This window comes from Raphanus sativus, chromosome 6 (assembly GCF_000801105.2).
Source record: "Raphanus sativus cultivar WK10039 chromosome 6, ASM80110v3, whole genome shotgun sequence".
NCBI classification, from domain to species: domain Eukaryota; kingdom Viridiplantae; phylum Streptophyta; class Magnoliopsida; order Brassicales; family Brassicaceae; genus Raphanus; species Raphanus sativus.
The window spans coordinates 45,173,415-45,188,497 of NC_079516.1; the positions used below are offsets into that span (position 1 = coordinate 45,173,415).

At 41.1% G+C, this 15,083-nt stretch overlaps 1 non-coding gene across 1 annotated transcript; it reads left to right on the forward strand.

Annotated features, from left to right (window-relative positions):
* The first annotated feature begins 12,812 nt into the window (after nt 1-12,812).
* Nucleotides 12,813-12,919, forward strand: LOC130497178 (small nucleolar RNA R71). Its single transcript, XR_008936189.1, has one exon. It is a non-coding gene; the product is annotated as a small nucleolar RNA R71 (small nucleolar RNA).
* Nucleotides 12,920-15,083: the final 2,164 nt, after the last annotated feature.

The following is a 15,083-nucleotide window of genomic DNA, read 5'->3' on the forward strand; positions in this document are numbered from 1 at the left end:
GAGTGTGGCTAGCCACACGCCAGAGCACACAGAGCGTCTTGTCACTGGAGATAAAAACTGAATGTCGTTTTTCGTTTATATATATATATATATATATATAATATTATAACAATATATATGTATTCAAAGATGTCAGGATGCGTCTATCGCTCTGTCAAACTCAATCTATAAAGTACAGTTTTACGCAATGTTGTGGTCAGAAATGAAGAAGACTTTGAGTCAAATAAAACTGAAAAGGGGGGTTAAATACGGTATCGTGTCACCACCAAATAGTCCTGAAATTGATGATGATTTTGTCACTGACCACATAGCATACAGTGGTCAAAGTTTTGAATCAGGACCCCAACAATGAAAACAATCTTCTGCCCTACTTCCTACTCATCTCCTCCTATAAATTATAGTAATATGGTGGTGGTACGTTTTACATTTTTACCGAATTGAATACGATAAATCCCCTGAATTATACAAATCTACGCGTGCGTGAAAGTGTGCGTCTGTGGATAGAAGAATGATGCTTCAGAATAGTATTACATGCGCATAATATTAAAGGCTACTATTTAAAGGAAGCAAATATATCCATACTATATATACATATCGTGGGTCGAACCAGCCTGTATATCCAATAACTTTTTCTATTATAACTTTCTTTTATTCGAGTTATTTAATTAATTAGCACCATTATTATTCGAAAGGTTTCTTGTGATTTTATTGATTTATGGAAAAGTATAGCGATTTAGAAAAACTTTATATATGGTTTTATCTGTTATATATTGTCCAATAATTTGTCATCGGACTAATAACGATTTTGATAGTAAATACTCCTAGCATTCTTCTTTGGTTACCTACAAGTAATACGTATTTTTGATTCAATCCGATCGAGATATTGTTCCTTAGTCGTGGCGATCGAATGAGCGTCAATATAGTCTCACTTGACATTGAATTCATCAACTGATCCAAATTTTGTCATTTTCTCAATTAAGTTAACTACTTGTAATGCCTGCTGAACACTATAATTCTTGTGTGTTTTCCCCCTCCGACCCCCACCTAGTCATCCACATACTACTCCATTTATTTCAGAATAAGTGTTACTGTACCATTTTTCACACAGATTAAATGACAAAAATATATGTAAGCTTTTATTTATATTACATTTTTATAACCAATAATATTTGAGATAAATAAAATTATTTATAAAATCAATACAGTTTATAATTAATTTTCAGCTGAAAATAAGTATAATTTACATTAAAATTGTAAAGTGACACTTTTTGTATAACAAAAAAAATAAAAATGGCACTTATTATAAAAACAGATGGATTATATATTACTTCTCAATTTAATAGTGTACTACATCATTTAATTAATTCCAGGAAAGAATCATGCATATCAAACTGCTCATTTACCATTATTGTCATGAAACATAAACAAGTAAAAGTTAACTGAAAAAACAAGATAGGAGATAACCTGAAGAGGGAGCATAGAGTTTTAAGAAAAAAATTATTATTATATATATATATTGATACGTACATGAAACGGTGTAATAGAAAAAAAAGAAAAAGAAACGGTGTAATCACATGAAATGCACGAGAAAGGATTAGAGAGTTTAAGCAAAGACGAAGTGGTACACTCTAACAGCGGTGGTTGATACGGATGTCATTACGCATCACGTGAAGAAGAAAACACACACGCTGATTTATCTGTCACACAACCTTTTACGACCTTGCTCGGTCCAGTTTTGTTTTTGTTGCCTTTACATTTCTGTATAAAATATCATTCCTATAAGCATAGAATAAAATTAATAAATGTTAGTTTTTCCTTTAAATATAGAGGAATTCTATTTTTTTGTCAACTAGGAAAATAGTAATATTATTTCAGAAAAATAAATTAAATTAGGCTAAAGTAAAAATATATCTAAATATTATTGAGATATATATATAAATGAGCTAGAGCCGTTTCTAAATTAAAGTAGATGATTCACTAGTGAGTAGTAGTTGTACGATGAATACTGATAACAGGACTTTTCGGGTCCCTATCAAATGCAGTAGTATAAAAGGTTGTCGAACCAATCCTAGGTGATTTCAATGCACTGAGAATACAAATCCATGCTTAATCTAAGTGCAACCAAAAGTGAGATGAGTTTTAAACTAGAGTAATACTAAAATGCAGTAAAACTGTAAACTTTCTTTGATTATGAGATGGGAGAACTCATGGGAATAGGGATTAGATCTTGGGTGATCAAGTTTTGAACTAAAGGGGATGACTTTCAATCAATCTAGCAATCTTAGGCCTAGACACAATGCTAAACAAGCTCTATCCCTAGATGAATGTTCATTTGCTAAAGCAACTCAAGCATCAAATTCCTTTGGTTGAATATTGCTAAAGCAATCATTAAAAACAAGCCTACTAGCCATCTTAACACCTTTAACAACAAATTCCTTTGGCAAAGTGTGTTAAGAGCTTAGAAGAGTTGATTCAGACATTTCATCAAACACCTTCCGGGTGTGAAATGTCTAGAGATCAACCTTTGAGAGGCCAACTCAAAAGAAGCAATAAGACTACTCTAATAGCAAGGAAATAGATAGATAGAACATAAAACCCTTTAGATCTAGCTTAATCACCCTTGATCTCCCTAACCCATGAATCCTAAGAGGACTACTCACTAATCACCATGATCCTTCTCAAACCCATAAAAGATTCAAGCTTAATCATGAAAAGAAAGAAAATAAGAACTCAAAATAACTCAAGAACACAAGAACAAAATGATGATTTGATTCAAAGGAAAGAACTTTATCACCAAAAGGTTTGTGTTTTCTTCAGAGATAATAAGATAATCCCCATCATTTGGGTCTAAAAAGTATTTATATGATCCTTCCAAACCCTAATGGTTGATAACAAAAGGTCTAAAAAGCCCTTAAAAGCATTACAAATCGCATAAGTAAAAACACGCAGCGGAGTCGCAACCCCGCTGGCTAACCCCGCTCCGGCCATTTTGCTTCGTCTCTTGTGGTAAACCCGAGCGGCCTTGGTGACTCCGCTCCGTATGGCTGCTCAACCCCGCTCCAGACCTCACACCGGTGTCGTGACTCCGCTCCAAGACCCCGCTCCAGCCACTTCACACCGTTTCTCGTCGTAAACCCGAGCGGTGTTACTTACGCCGCTCCATGTACTCGTTCCGACCTCGCTCTGGATCACAGCGGACCTGCGAACCCGCTCCAAGCACCCCGCTCCAGACGCTAACTTGCACAATCCCCATCTTTCACTTCTTTTGATCCATAACCCATCTCGAACACCTCCAAAAACTCCATAGCATGCTCCAACACCTGATAAGGACTTATGCATGCAAAATGCAAGCTAAAGAAGCCTAAATCCTATTCTAGATGATCAAAATGTGCAAGATATCAAAGCTAAAAACATGCAAATGCACAAGATATCAACTCCCCCAAACTTGTTCTTTACTTGTCCTCAAGTGAACTTGCAAGAACTCATAGGGAGAGAGGTTTGAAGTTGGGAGCTCATAGCCAAAAGAGAAACTTCCTAACACTCAACTTAACATCCTAAAGAAACATAGCAAATAGCAAGAGCAAGAACTTTTATTACACTCTAGCTTCTCAAGACCTATCCATACTCCTATACCTCTACACAAGTTGCAATGCTTATCCATCAACAAGCTCTTTAGACCAACTCTCACATTCATTCATACAAACACATAAGGTGAATACTTGCAAATGGGCACATGATCCTAATCATTTGGCTTGGTGAACAAAGTGGTCAAATGTGAATGAAAACAATGGCTCAAATAAATCATTTCAAAGTGGCAATCACTCAAGAACAAGGAGCTTGATCATTATGCAAAATTTATCTAAGACCAGGAGCAATTTATGCATACATAGATCCATTCTCATCATTCTACCCTTTCCTAAGTGATATAACAAGCTTCACCCCTATTCACATTCATCCCAATACCCAAAGTAACCCACTTTATCACACTCACCTCATGAACTCTTTAACTTAACCATCTAAGGATCTTTTTATTAACTTTCCACAACTCTTAGCTCTATCTACCTTCCCACCATCTTATTGATTCATCATTTTTTTTTTTTTTTTTTTTTTTTTTTTTTTTTTTTTTTTTATATTGGGGGAAGGTTCAAATAGACTAAATCTAGAGATTTCTTACTTTTGATCCTTAGTGGCTTCTTTTCTCAACTTTTTGATCATTTTTCTCATCTTTCTTTTCTCCCCAACCCAAGATAACAAACTTTAAAATAAACAAACCCACTAACCATCCTAGATGCTAACTCAAATGAGGATCCTATGCTAGCAAGAGATGAGAACAAATCTATGTCGCTCCCAATACTCTCAAGATTTTGCACATGACAAGCTATCAAAAGAAGGCCTCACTCAAGCAAATCAATGTTGGTCTCAAAGAATGGCTAAGGGTTTAAGGGTAGGAGAGTTCCATTTGGGTTAACAAAGGATAATGAATGGAATAAGATAACCCAAATGTGTATGAGATCCATGATCAAGTATGCAAGTGCCCATATGCAAGAGAGATTAAGTTCATTAAGTTCAAGTTCAAATTGGAGTTGGCTTTCAAGAGCAATGTCAATATCAAGCAAGCAACAAGTTTCAAGAAGAGTTTTCAAGGCTCGAAGCGTGCAAGGCTTTAAAGAGATGCTTAGGCTACTTGATATGCTTAACTAGGGTGTCACTTTGAGTGTTAAACAAGCCCTTTGCAAGGCATTTTAAATCATCGCTCCCTATGCAGACGGATGCAACCTATATGAATGCTTCTAGACTCAATCTTAAAGGATGCTAATGCAACTACATGCTTATTTTTTTGGGTTTTTTTTTTTTTTTTTTTTTTTTTTTTTTTTTTTATGCAAATAGATATGTACAATGCATGGTCTCAATGCAATGACAACAAAGCAAACATGATCAAATGTTTGGTACCTCCCCCAAACTTAAATCACACAGTCTCTGTGTAATTAAGCTGAAGGAGATACCGAAAGACAAAGCTAAATGCAAAGAAAAACTGATATATACAAAGAAAGAGTGTAGGAGTACCTCTATGGAGTGTGAGTAGAGGCTGTGGCCTCTTCCTCGGAGTCTTCTCCACCGTCAGTAGAGTTTAGAGATGGAGATTTGTTTCCTGAACTAGAGGGGAGGATGTCTGGGTTCCTGTTCCGTCTCCTGATCTGTCTGGCTGTGAAAGGGAGGCTGAGGGCTAAGGGACCAGGATGAGGCTGAGGAGCTGAAGTGTCTCCAAGGTCGAAGTCTGCTGCACTGCAGCCAGCTATTGCTCCTCTAGTTAGGACTTCAGTCACTTTCTTCATGAACCTAGCAGAAGCTTGTGCTTGCCTCTTCATGGCTTTGCTGAGCTCCTTGCATTTGGTCTTGAGCTTGAAGATTGTTCTATCCTGATGCTTGTTCCATCGCTCAAGCTTTCCAATGTGCTCGTGAGCGTCACGGAGGGGACCGGGGGCTAAGGCTCCAGCATACGGCTGAAAGTGGTATCGACGAGGACCATAGACTACTTCAGTGGTGTCCTCAGCAATCTCATCTTTGTGCAAGCGTGCATATTGAGCTGCTGACATACTCTGCTTCCTCTTGCTTAAAGCCATGGGGCCTAACTTTCCATGAGGTCCAAGGAAGTGCTCTTCTCCAATAGCAAAGCTGACAGCTCCTGGAATTTCTAGACAGGTGATACTCTTGTTGGGGAGGATTAACTCAACAGGATGGCCTTGATTCTTGTACAAGTAGACACATGAACCAAAGTATCTCCCACTGAAGTATTGAGCAACCTTCATATGAGTGGCATCAAGGAAAGTAGGTCCTGCTGCATCACGCTTCAAGTCTATATACGCCAACTGAAGCAATGGTGTAATCATGCCACCAATTCCAATCGTAAGCTCTGAATCAGAAGAAGACCAAGCCCAATCCCTATAATACTCAAGGCGCGTCATGAAGAACCCTACCATTCCAAAGTCTTTGTAGAGCTCATCAACATCAAAGGGGATGTCTTCTGGCGCAAAACGCTTCAGAGCCAGGCAAAGGAGTTTCAAGTCCTCTTCATTCACATTGCCGGGCTCTTTTCTTGGGAAGAAAGCATGTACCAGCATCCTATGAAGGTAGCGAATAGCTGGGTTCCTAATGGCTGAGCTCTTGTCTCCACCAGAGCTGTGGCGTGTACCAGTAATTAATTTCCACACCTTTGCCGGGATATTGTCCTCCTTTGCGAGTCCTCTGAGCTTGGGGAGATGAAAGTTTCCTGCATCCTTGAGACCAAGAGCGCTCCCAATGTTCTTGAAGGTTATGTTGTAGGTCTTGCCTTCGACTGTGAATGTAATCTTTCCCCATCCTTGCCTCACATGCACAGATTGATGGTAAGTCACCCTCAATGAAGCCAAGAACTCACTAGCCAGATCTTTGTAGGTGGGATAGGCCAAGGAGTAGAAGTCTGACATGTGCATGTTGCCTAGCATGGCCTTGATGTCATTATCGATACCAATCTCCTCCATCAGCTCAGTGTCACCAAACCGTGTAGGAGACCATGTCACACCTCTCTTCAAGAAGTCTAGAAACACTGCAGGGGTTGGCTTCTTTTCTCTATCTCTGTCGGCATATGGCATCTTCCCGTGGTCAGTAGACTTCTTAGCTTTCTTGGGTGGAGCTGGCTCGTCCTCACTGTCATCATCGCTTTCGTCTCTGGTAGAGGATGCTGGCATCTTCCCCTTTTTCTTCTCTAGGTCGCTTGCTTTCTTAGCTGCCAAAGCTTGCTGTCGAGAGGATCCTCCAGTAGGCATGGAAGTTAGAGCTTTTCCTCTCAAGGCAGTCTCTTGTTCTGCAGCTGCTTGCTCTTTTTCTTTTCTCTGGGCTTGGGTTATCCTCACCATTGTACCTTCAAAATTAAACCTTGAAGAAAACTTTAGTATTGGCAAGAGTCAAAAAGATAAAAGCTTGAAGAAATGAGAGCAAGCTTATCAACTTAGCAATCTATTGAACAAAAGAGCTCACACAAGCTTTAGAACATTTAAACTAAGCTTAAACAAACTCCAACAAGACTCAATTATACACAATTTCGAATATCCCCAATTCTCAAGAACCCTAATTTCTCAAACTCAAATCCAACTCAATTCCACCACGAAATCAACAACCCACACACATATATAAGCTTTACCAAATCTATTTAAGCCTAATCAAGCAAGAAATTAATCAAAATTGAACTTTGAAAAATTAGGGTTCATGAACCCACGAAAATCAAATTTTAAATCAAATACCTTGCTCTAGGCGAAAGGAAATGGCGAAAAGAAGCTTAAAAATAGACTACAGGGGCTAAAGCTCGGATTTAGAAAGAAGAATGGAGAGATTTGGTGGGGATTTGAGTGAGTTGAGAGATTTTGGGTGAGGAAGAGTTTGAGAGAGGAGAGGTGAAAAGAGAGGGGGAGTCGCGAGGGAGAGAGGTAGGGTTTAGGCGAGCTGGGTCGGGTCGGTTCGATTTAAGTAGATTCGAACCGGTTTAATCCGGTTAAAGGGTGAGAGAAAACTTACCTGGGCGTGGAGCGGTGTCGCGACCCCGCGGTGAAACCCCGCTGCGTCGTTTTTGGTCCCGAATCGTCGTAAAGCCGAGCGACCTCTGATACCCGCTCTATTCACTTGCTCAACCCCGCTCCCTTTCGACCGCGACCCCTCGACCCCGCTGTGTCGACCCCGCTGTGCGGCCCCAATCTCGCCTTCTCTTTTTTTTTTTTTTTTTTTTTTTTTTTTTTTTTTTTAGAAAAAAAAAAAAATCCTAAAGGAATATGTACAAGGATAGACATGGGACTTCCTCCCAAGTGAGCTTGTTTTAAGTCTCTAGCTTGACTTTGCTTCCTTTAGGACTAGGTTGGGGTGGGATCAGAAAGTGGAACCGAAATCCCATCTTCCTCTGGTGTAGTAGCCATGTATAACTTGACTCTTTGTCCATTGACTGTGAACTCTCCTCCATTCTTATTCCATAGCACAATTGCCCCATATGGTCTCACTTCCTTGATTTTGAAAGGTCCGGACCATCTTGACTTGAGCTTCCCGGGAAATAATTTCATCCTAGAGTTGTAGAGGAGAACCTGATCTCCAACCTTGAACTCTCTCTTCAAAATGCCCTTGTCATGAAAAGCTTTGGTCTTTTCTTTGTAGATCCTTGAGCTCTCAAAAGCATCCATTCTTATCTCATCAAGCTCATGTAGCTGAAACATTCTCTTCTCCTTGGCACTCTTGATGTCAAAGTTCAACAGTTTCACAGCCCACATTGCCTTATACTCAAGCTCAACTGGTAGATGGCAAGCTTTTCCATAGACAAGGTTGAAAGGTGTGGTGCCTAAGGGAGTCTTGTATGCTGTCCTATAAGCCCAAAGTGCATCATCAAGCTTGTCTGACCAGTCTTTCCTCTTAGTACCCACAATCTTCTCCAGTATGCTCTTGATTTCCCTGTTGGAAAGCTCCACTTGCCCACTAGTCTGAGGATGATATGGTGTGGCTACCTTGTGCTTAACACCCTTCTTCCTTAGGAGGCCTTCAAATAACTTGTTGATGAAATGTGATCCTCCATCACTTATAACCACTCTAGGGACTCCAAACCTTGGGAAGATTATGCTTTTGAACATCTTGACTACTACTCTTGAATCATTTGTAGGGCTTGCCACTGCTTCAACCCATTTAGAGACATAGTCAACAGCTACAAGGATGTATTTGTTGCCATAAGAGGAAGGGAAAGGGCCCATGAAGTCTATTCCCCATACATCAAACACTTCCACCTCAAGTATTGGGTTCTGAGGCATTTCACTTCTCCTAGAGATGTTTCCTCTCCTTTGGCAAGAATCACACTTGGAAACAAAGTCTTGAGTGTCCTTGAACATGTGTGGCCACCAAAATCCAGCTTGTAACACCTTAGCAACTGTCTTGAATGTAGCAAAGTGGCCTCCATATGATGATCCATGACAGTGTGTGAGGATCCCATCTATTTCTTCTTCAGCCACTGCCCTTCTATAGAGCTGATCCTTGCAAAGTATGTAGAGAAAGGGCTCATCCCAATAATACCTCTTCAACTCCTTGTAAAACTTCTTCTTGGCATAGCCTTCAAGATTCAGTGGCTCTTTCCCAGTAACAAGGTAGTTTGCAAAATCAGCATACCAAGGTTCTTTCTCATTTGTTGCCTTGACTTCTTCAATCATCTTACCAGTCTCGCAAACTGCAACCACTGCTCTAATAGCCATAAGCTGTTCTTCTGGAAGTCCTTCATCAATAGGGATACCACACTCTACTCTCATTCTAGACAAGTGATCAGCCACACCATTCTCAACTCCAGGCCTGTCTTTAATCTCAAGATCAAACTCTTGAAGCAGTAGAATCCACCTCAACAGTCTTGGCTTGGCATCTTTCTTGGCTAGGAGGTGCCTCAAAGCTGCATGATCTGTGTAGACAATCACTTTAGACCCCACAAGGTAGCTCCTGAACTTTTCAAAGGCAAAGACAATGGCTAACAACTCCTTCTCTGTTGTAGAGTACTTCACTTGGGCATCATCAAGAGTTCTGCTAGCATAGTAGATCACATGTGTCTTCTTGTCCTTCTTCTGCCCCAAAACTGCTCCAACGGCATAGTCACTAGCATCACACATGATCTCAAAGGGGAGATTCCAATCTGGTGGCTGGACAATAGGTGCACTAACAAGCTCATTCTTCAGCTTCTTAAAGGCTTCAAGACACTCAACCTCAAAACTAAAGGTGGCTTCCTTGCACAACAGCTTGGTCAATGGCCTTGCAATCATGGAGAAGTCTTTGATGAATCTTCTGTAGAACCCGGCATGACCAAGAAAGCTTCTAATGTCTTTCACTGTCTTTGGTGGAGGCAGCCTCACCATCACTTCAATCTTGGCTTTGTCTACCTCAATGCCTTTCTCTGAAATCTTGTGCCCAAGCACAATCCCTTCCGTAACCATGAAGTGGCACTTCTCCCAGTTCAGCACAAGGTTGGTGTCTTCACATCTCTGTAGGACCCTGCACAAATTTGACAAACAAGCAGAAAACGAGGATCCGTAGACAGAGAAGTCGTCCATAAACACCTCCACAACATCCTCAATGAGGTCAGAGAAGATAGACATCATGCACCTTTGAAAGGTAGCTGGAGCATTACATAACCCAAATGGCATCCTTCGATAAGCGAAGGTGCCATAGGGGCATGTGAATGTTGTCTTCTCTTGATCATTGGGATGTATGGGGATTTGGAAGAACCCTGAATACCCATCAAGAAAGCAATAAAAAGGATGATTTGCAAGCCTCTCAAGCATTTGATCAATGAATGGCAATGGAAAATGATCTTTTCTAGAGGCTGAATTAAGTTTTCGGTAATCAATACACATCCTATGACCTGTTATGGTCCTAGTTGGTATCAATTCATCCTTCTCATTTTGACCACAGTGATACCACCTTTCTTTGGGACTACATGCACAGGAGATACCCACTTACTATCTGAGATAGGGTAGATCACACCAGCATCTAAGAGTTTAAGAATCTCTTTCTTTACAACATCTTTCAAGTTGGGATTCAACCTTCTTTGATGTTCTATAGAAGTCATAGATTCATCCTCAAGATGTATCCTATGCATGCACAAAGTAGGTGATATCCCTTTGATGTCATCAAGAGAATACCCTATTGCTTTTCTAAATCTTTTAAGTGCATTTAAAAGTTCAGATAGCTCAAGTTCAGTAAGTTCACTACTCACAATGACAGGGTAAGTTTCATTAGGGCCAAGAAAAGCGTACCTTACACCATGGGGAAGGGGTTTAAGCTCCACCTTAGGGGCTTTGAGCTCACTCCAGTCATCTTGATGACTGTCCTCTTGTTGAGAAGCTAAAGATGCTTGTGGTAGCTCCTCATACTGCTCCTTATCCACAAACCCCTTGCGCGAATCCAACATTCTCCCATAGGCTGCACTCTCCTTGTTCTCTACTACTTGAACCTCTTTGTCTATAGTCAAAGCATGCTGTAGAGAATCTTCTAGTCCCAACTCCTCAAGCAGCTCATCAGCTAGAGCTTCCATTTCCTCTATGTAGAAGGCTTGGTTTTGCACAGTTGGCTTCTTCATCATCTCCTTGATGTCAAAGTGGAGAACATGCCCTTTACCCAGATGGAGATCTATCTTTCCTTCTTTCACATTCACTATAGCTCCTGCTGTAGCTAAGAATGGTCTACCAAGGATCAAAGGGTCTCTAGCCTCCTCATCCATCTCAAGCACCACAAAGTCTGTAGGAATCTCACAATTTCCAACCATCACTGGGAGATCTTCTAAGATACCAACTGGGAACTTCACTGATCGATCAGCCAATACCAATGAAAGCCTGCACTTCTTGTACTGAGTGAATCCAAGTCTTTTCGCAACTGACAAAGGCATGAGACTGACACTAGCCCAAGATCGCAAAGACACTTCTCAAACTCTATAGGACCAATGGCACAAGGGAGTGTGAAGCATCCTGGATCTTCTAGCTTCTTAGGAATGTTCAATCTCTGGATGATTGCACTACACTCATGAGTAAGTATCATCATGCCTTCCATTTCTTTCTTCTTTGCAGCTACAGCATCTTTCAAGAACTTGCTGTATTGAGGAACCAGCATGAAAGCATCAATGATAGGCATTGTGACCTGAACCTCACTCATTTGCTTCTCAAAGAGTGCCTTGTACTTCTCCAACAGTTGCCTCTTGAATCTTCCAGGAAATGGGAGCTTGGGTTCATAAGGAGGAGGGATAAAAGAAGATTCTTTTGATGGAGTAGCAACTTCACCGTGTTTCACTGTTTTCTTCTCTTCTCCAATCTTCCCTTTACCCTTAGCTTCTACTATCTTCTCCAAGATCTCATCATTGGTCTTCTCATCTACAATCACCACATCATCATCTATGTTGATGGCCACCTCCCACCTTGTTTCTCATCATCCTTGGTGAGAACTCTTGAAGGCAACTCTTTGCCACTCCTTAGAGTGATTGCTTTCATTGTCTCCTTTGGGTTTTGCTCAGGCTTTCCGGGAAGAGTTCCTTGTTGGCGATTGGAGTTAGAACTCATAGAGGCAAACTGATTCTCCAAAGCTCTGAACTTGTTGTTGAGCTCATTGTAGCTCCCATCAATCTTTGAGTGGATGTTCTTCAACTCATAACCAATTTGCTTCTCATTTCTTGATTGAGCTTCAAGTAGTTGCTTGAACATTGATTCCACACTTGTGTCTTGAGCCTTAGGTTGAGAAGAACTTCCTTGGGCTTGAGTAGACTGGTTTCCTTTGTTGGAGAAACCAGGAGGAGGGTTTTGCTGAGGTTGATGGCTTCCTTGTTGGTTGTTCCTAGGCTGGTACCCACCTTGTTGGTTGTTGGAATAGGGTCTTTGCTGGTAGTTGTTGTACTGAAAGTTGGGCTCCTTCCTGTACCAAGTACCATTGTTGTTGATGAAGCAAACTCCTCTTGCCCTTCCAAACCATCAACTTCATTCACCTTAGGAGGAACCTCTTGACTAGGATCACCAACAAAGCTAACCTGCTCCTTCTTGGATTGGTTTGAAAGAACCAAGTCCAACTTGTCTTGCAAAGACTTGATATCTTCCTTGTCTGCTGGTCATCCCCTCTGTTGGCTCTATCATACTCCTCATTGTAGACTGAGTCACTTTTGCCATGTTCTCCACCAGCTCCTCTGCATCCTGTCAGTTCTGCCCAAGAAGAAACCATTACTAGCAGTGTCAAGCCTGTTTCTGCAAGATGGGAGAACTCCTCTGTAGAAAGTGCTAAGCAAGCTCTCCTTGCTGAAACCATGATGAGGACACTGAGCTTGGTAGTCCTTGAATCTCTCCCATGCCTCATTGAAGCTCTCTAGATTCTTCTGCTGGAAACCAGAAATCTCATTCCTTATCTTAGCTGTCCTTGAGGTAGAGAAGAATTTCTCCAAGAAGGCTTCCTTACATCCCTCCCAAGTGGTGATAGTGTCACTTGGGACAGACCTCTCCCACTGATGTGCCTTGTCTCCCAAAGAGAAGGGAAACAGCTTCAGCTTGAATGCATCTTCAGAGACACCATTTGTCTTGGACAAACTACAATACTGATCAAACTTGTACAAATGATCAATAGGATCTTCAGCTGCCAGGCCATGAAACTTGTTGTGCTCAATGTGTTGAGTAGCCCTGACTTGATCTCGAAGTTGTTGTTCTCCACCGGTGGTGCTCTGATTCCCAACCTATGACCATGAATGTGAGGGCGATCATAGGTTCCAATGGCGCGAGCTTGGCGCTGTGGGTGTTGTGGTCGAAGGTTGGCAGCTCCTTGACCATTTCCCTCTTGGGCAGCTCCCAAAGGGATCTCTCCATCTCGATTCTGGTTCTGATGGTGAGCCATATCAAAACCCAATCTGTTGAAATGAGCCTGTTGCTCCTCTTCTCTCCTTCTTCTTGTATTCTCTCTTTCCAAAGCCCGGATGTCTGGTACTAGAGGAGTGAGGTTTGTAGTCCCTCTACTTCTCAAGTTCATACACCTGAAATGAAAAGAAAAAGGAAAAAGCAGAGCCAATATCACAATAATAAGAAAAATGACTTAGTCTCAAGCAAATGACTAAATCCCAATGTCAAAATCACAATAGAACTTGGCAACGGCGCCAATTTGATAACAGGACTTTTCGGGTCCCTATCAAATGCAGTAGTATAAAAGATTGTCGAACCAATCCTAGGTGATTTCAATGCACTGAGAATACAAATCCATGCTTAATCTAAGTGCAACCAAAAGTGAGATGAGTTTTAAACTAGAGTAATACTAAAATGCAGTAAAACTGTAAACTTTCTTTGATTATGAGATGGGAGAACTCATGGGAATAGGGATTAGATCTTGGGTGATCAAGTTTTGAACTAAAGGGGATGACTTTCAATCAATCTAGCAATCTTAGGCCTAGACACAATGCTAAACAAGCTCTATCCCTAGATGAATGTTCATTTGCTAAAGCAACTCAAGCATCAAATTCCTTTGGTTGAATATTGCTAAAGCAATCATTAAAAACAAGCCTACTAGCCATCTTAACACCTTTAACAACAAATTCCTTTGGCAAAGTGTGTTAAGAGCTTAGAAGAGTTGACTCAGACATTTCATCAAACACCTTCCGGGTGTGAAATGTCTAGAGATCAACCTTTGAGAGGCCAACTCAAAAGAAGCAATAAGACTACTCTAATAGCAAGGAAATAGATAGATAGAACATAAAACCCTTTAGATCTAGCTTAATCACCCTTGATCTCCCTAACCCATGAATCCTAAGAGGACTACTCACTAATCACCATGATTCTTCTCAAACCCATAAGAGATTCAAGCTTAATCATGAAAAGAAAGAAAATAAGAACTTAAAATAACTCAAGAACACAAGAACAAAATGATGATTTGATTCAAAGGAAAGAACTTTATCACCAAAAGGTTTGTGTTTTCTCAGAGATAATAAGATAATCCCCATCATTTGGGTCTAAAAAGTATTTATATGATCCTTCCAAACCCTAATGGTTGATAATAAAAGGTCTAAAAAGCCCTTAAAAGCATTACAAATCGCATAAGTAAAGACACGCAGCGGAGTCGCAACCCCGCTGGCTAACCCCGCTCCGGCCATTTTGCTTCGTCTCCTGTGGTAAACCCGAGCGGCCTTGGTGACTCCGCTCCGTATGGCTGCTCAACCCCGCTCCGGACCTCACACCGGTGTCGTGACTCCGCTCCAAGACCCCGCTCCAGCCACTTCACACCGTTTCTCGTCGTAAACCCGAGCGGTGTTACTTACGCCGCTCCATGTACTCGTTCCGACCTCGCTCTGGATCACAGCGGACCTGCGAACCCGCTCCAAGCACCCCGCTCCAGACGTTAACTTGCACAATCCCCATCTTTCACCTCTTTTGATCCATAACCCATCTCAAACACCTCCAAAAACTCCATAGCATGCTCCAACACCTGATAAGGACTTATGCATGCAAAATGCAAGCTAAAGAAGCCTAAATCCTATTCTAAATGATCAAAATGTGCAAGATATCAAAGCTAAAAACATGCAAATGCACAAGATATCC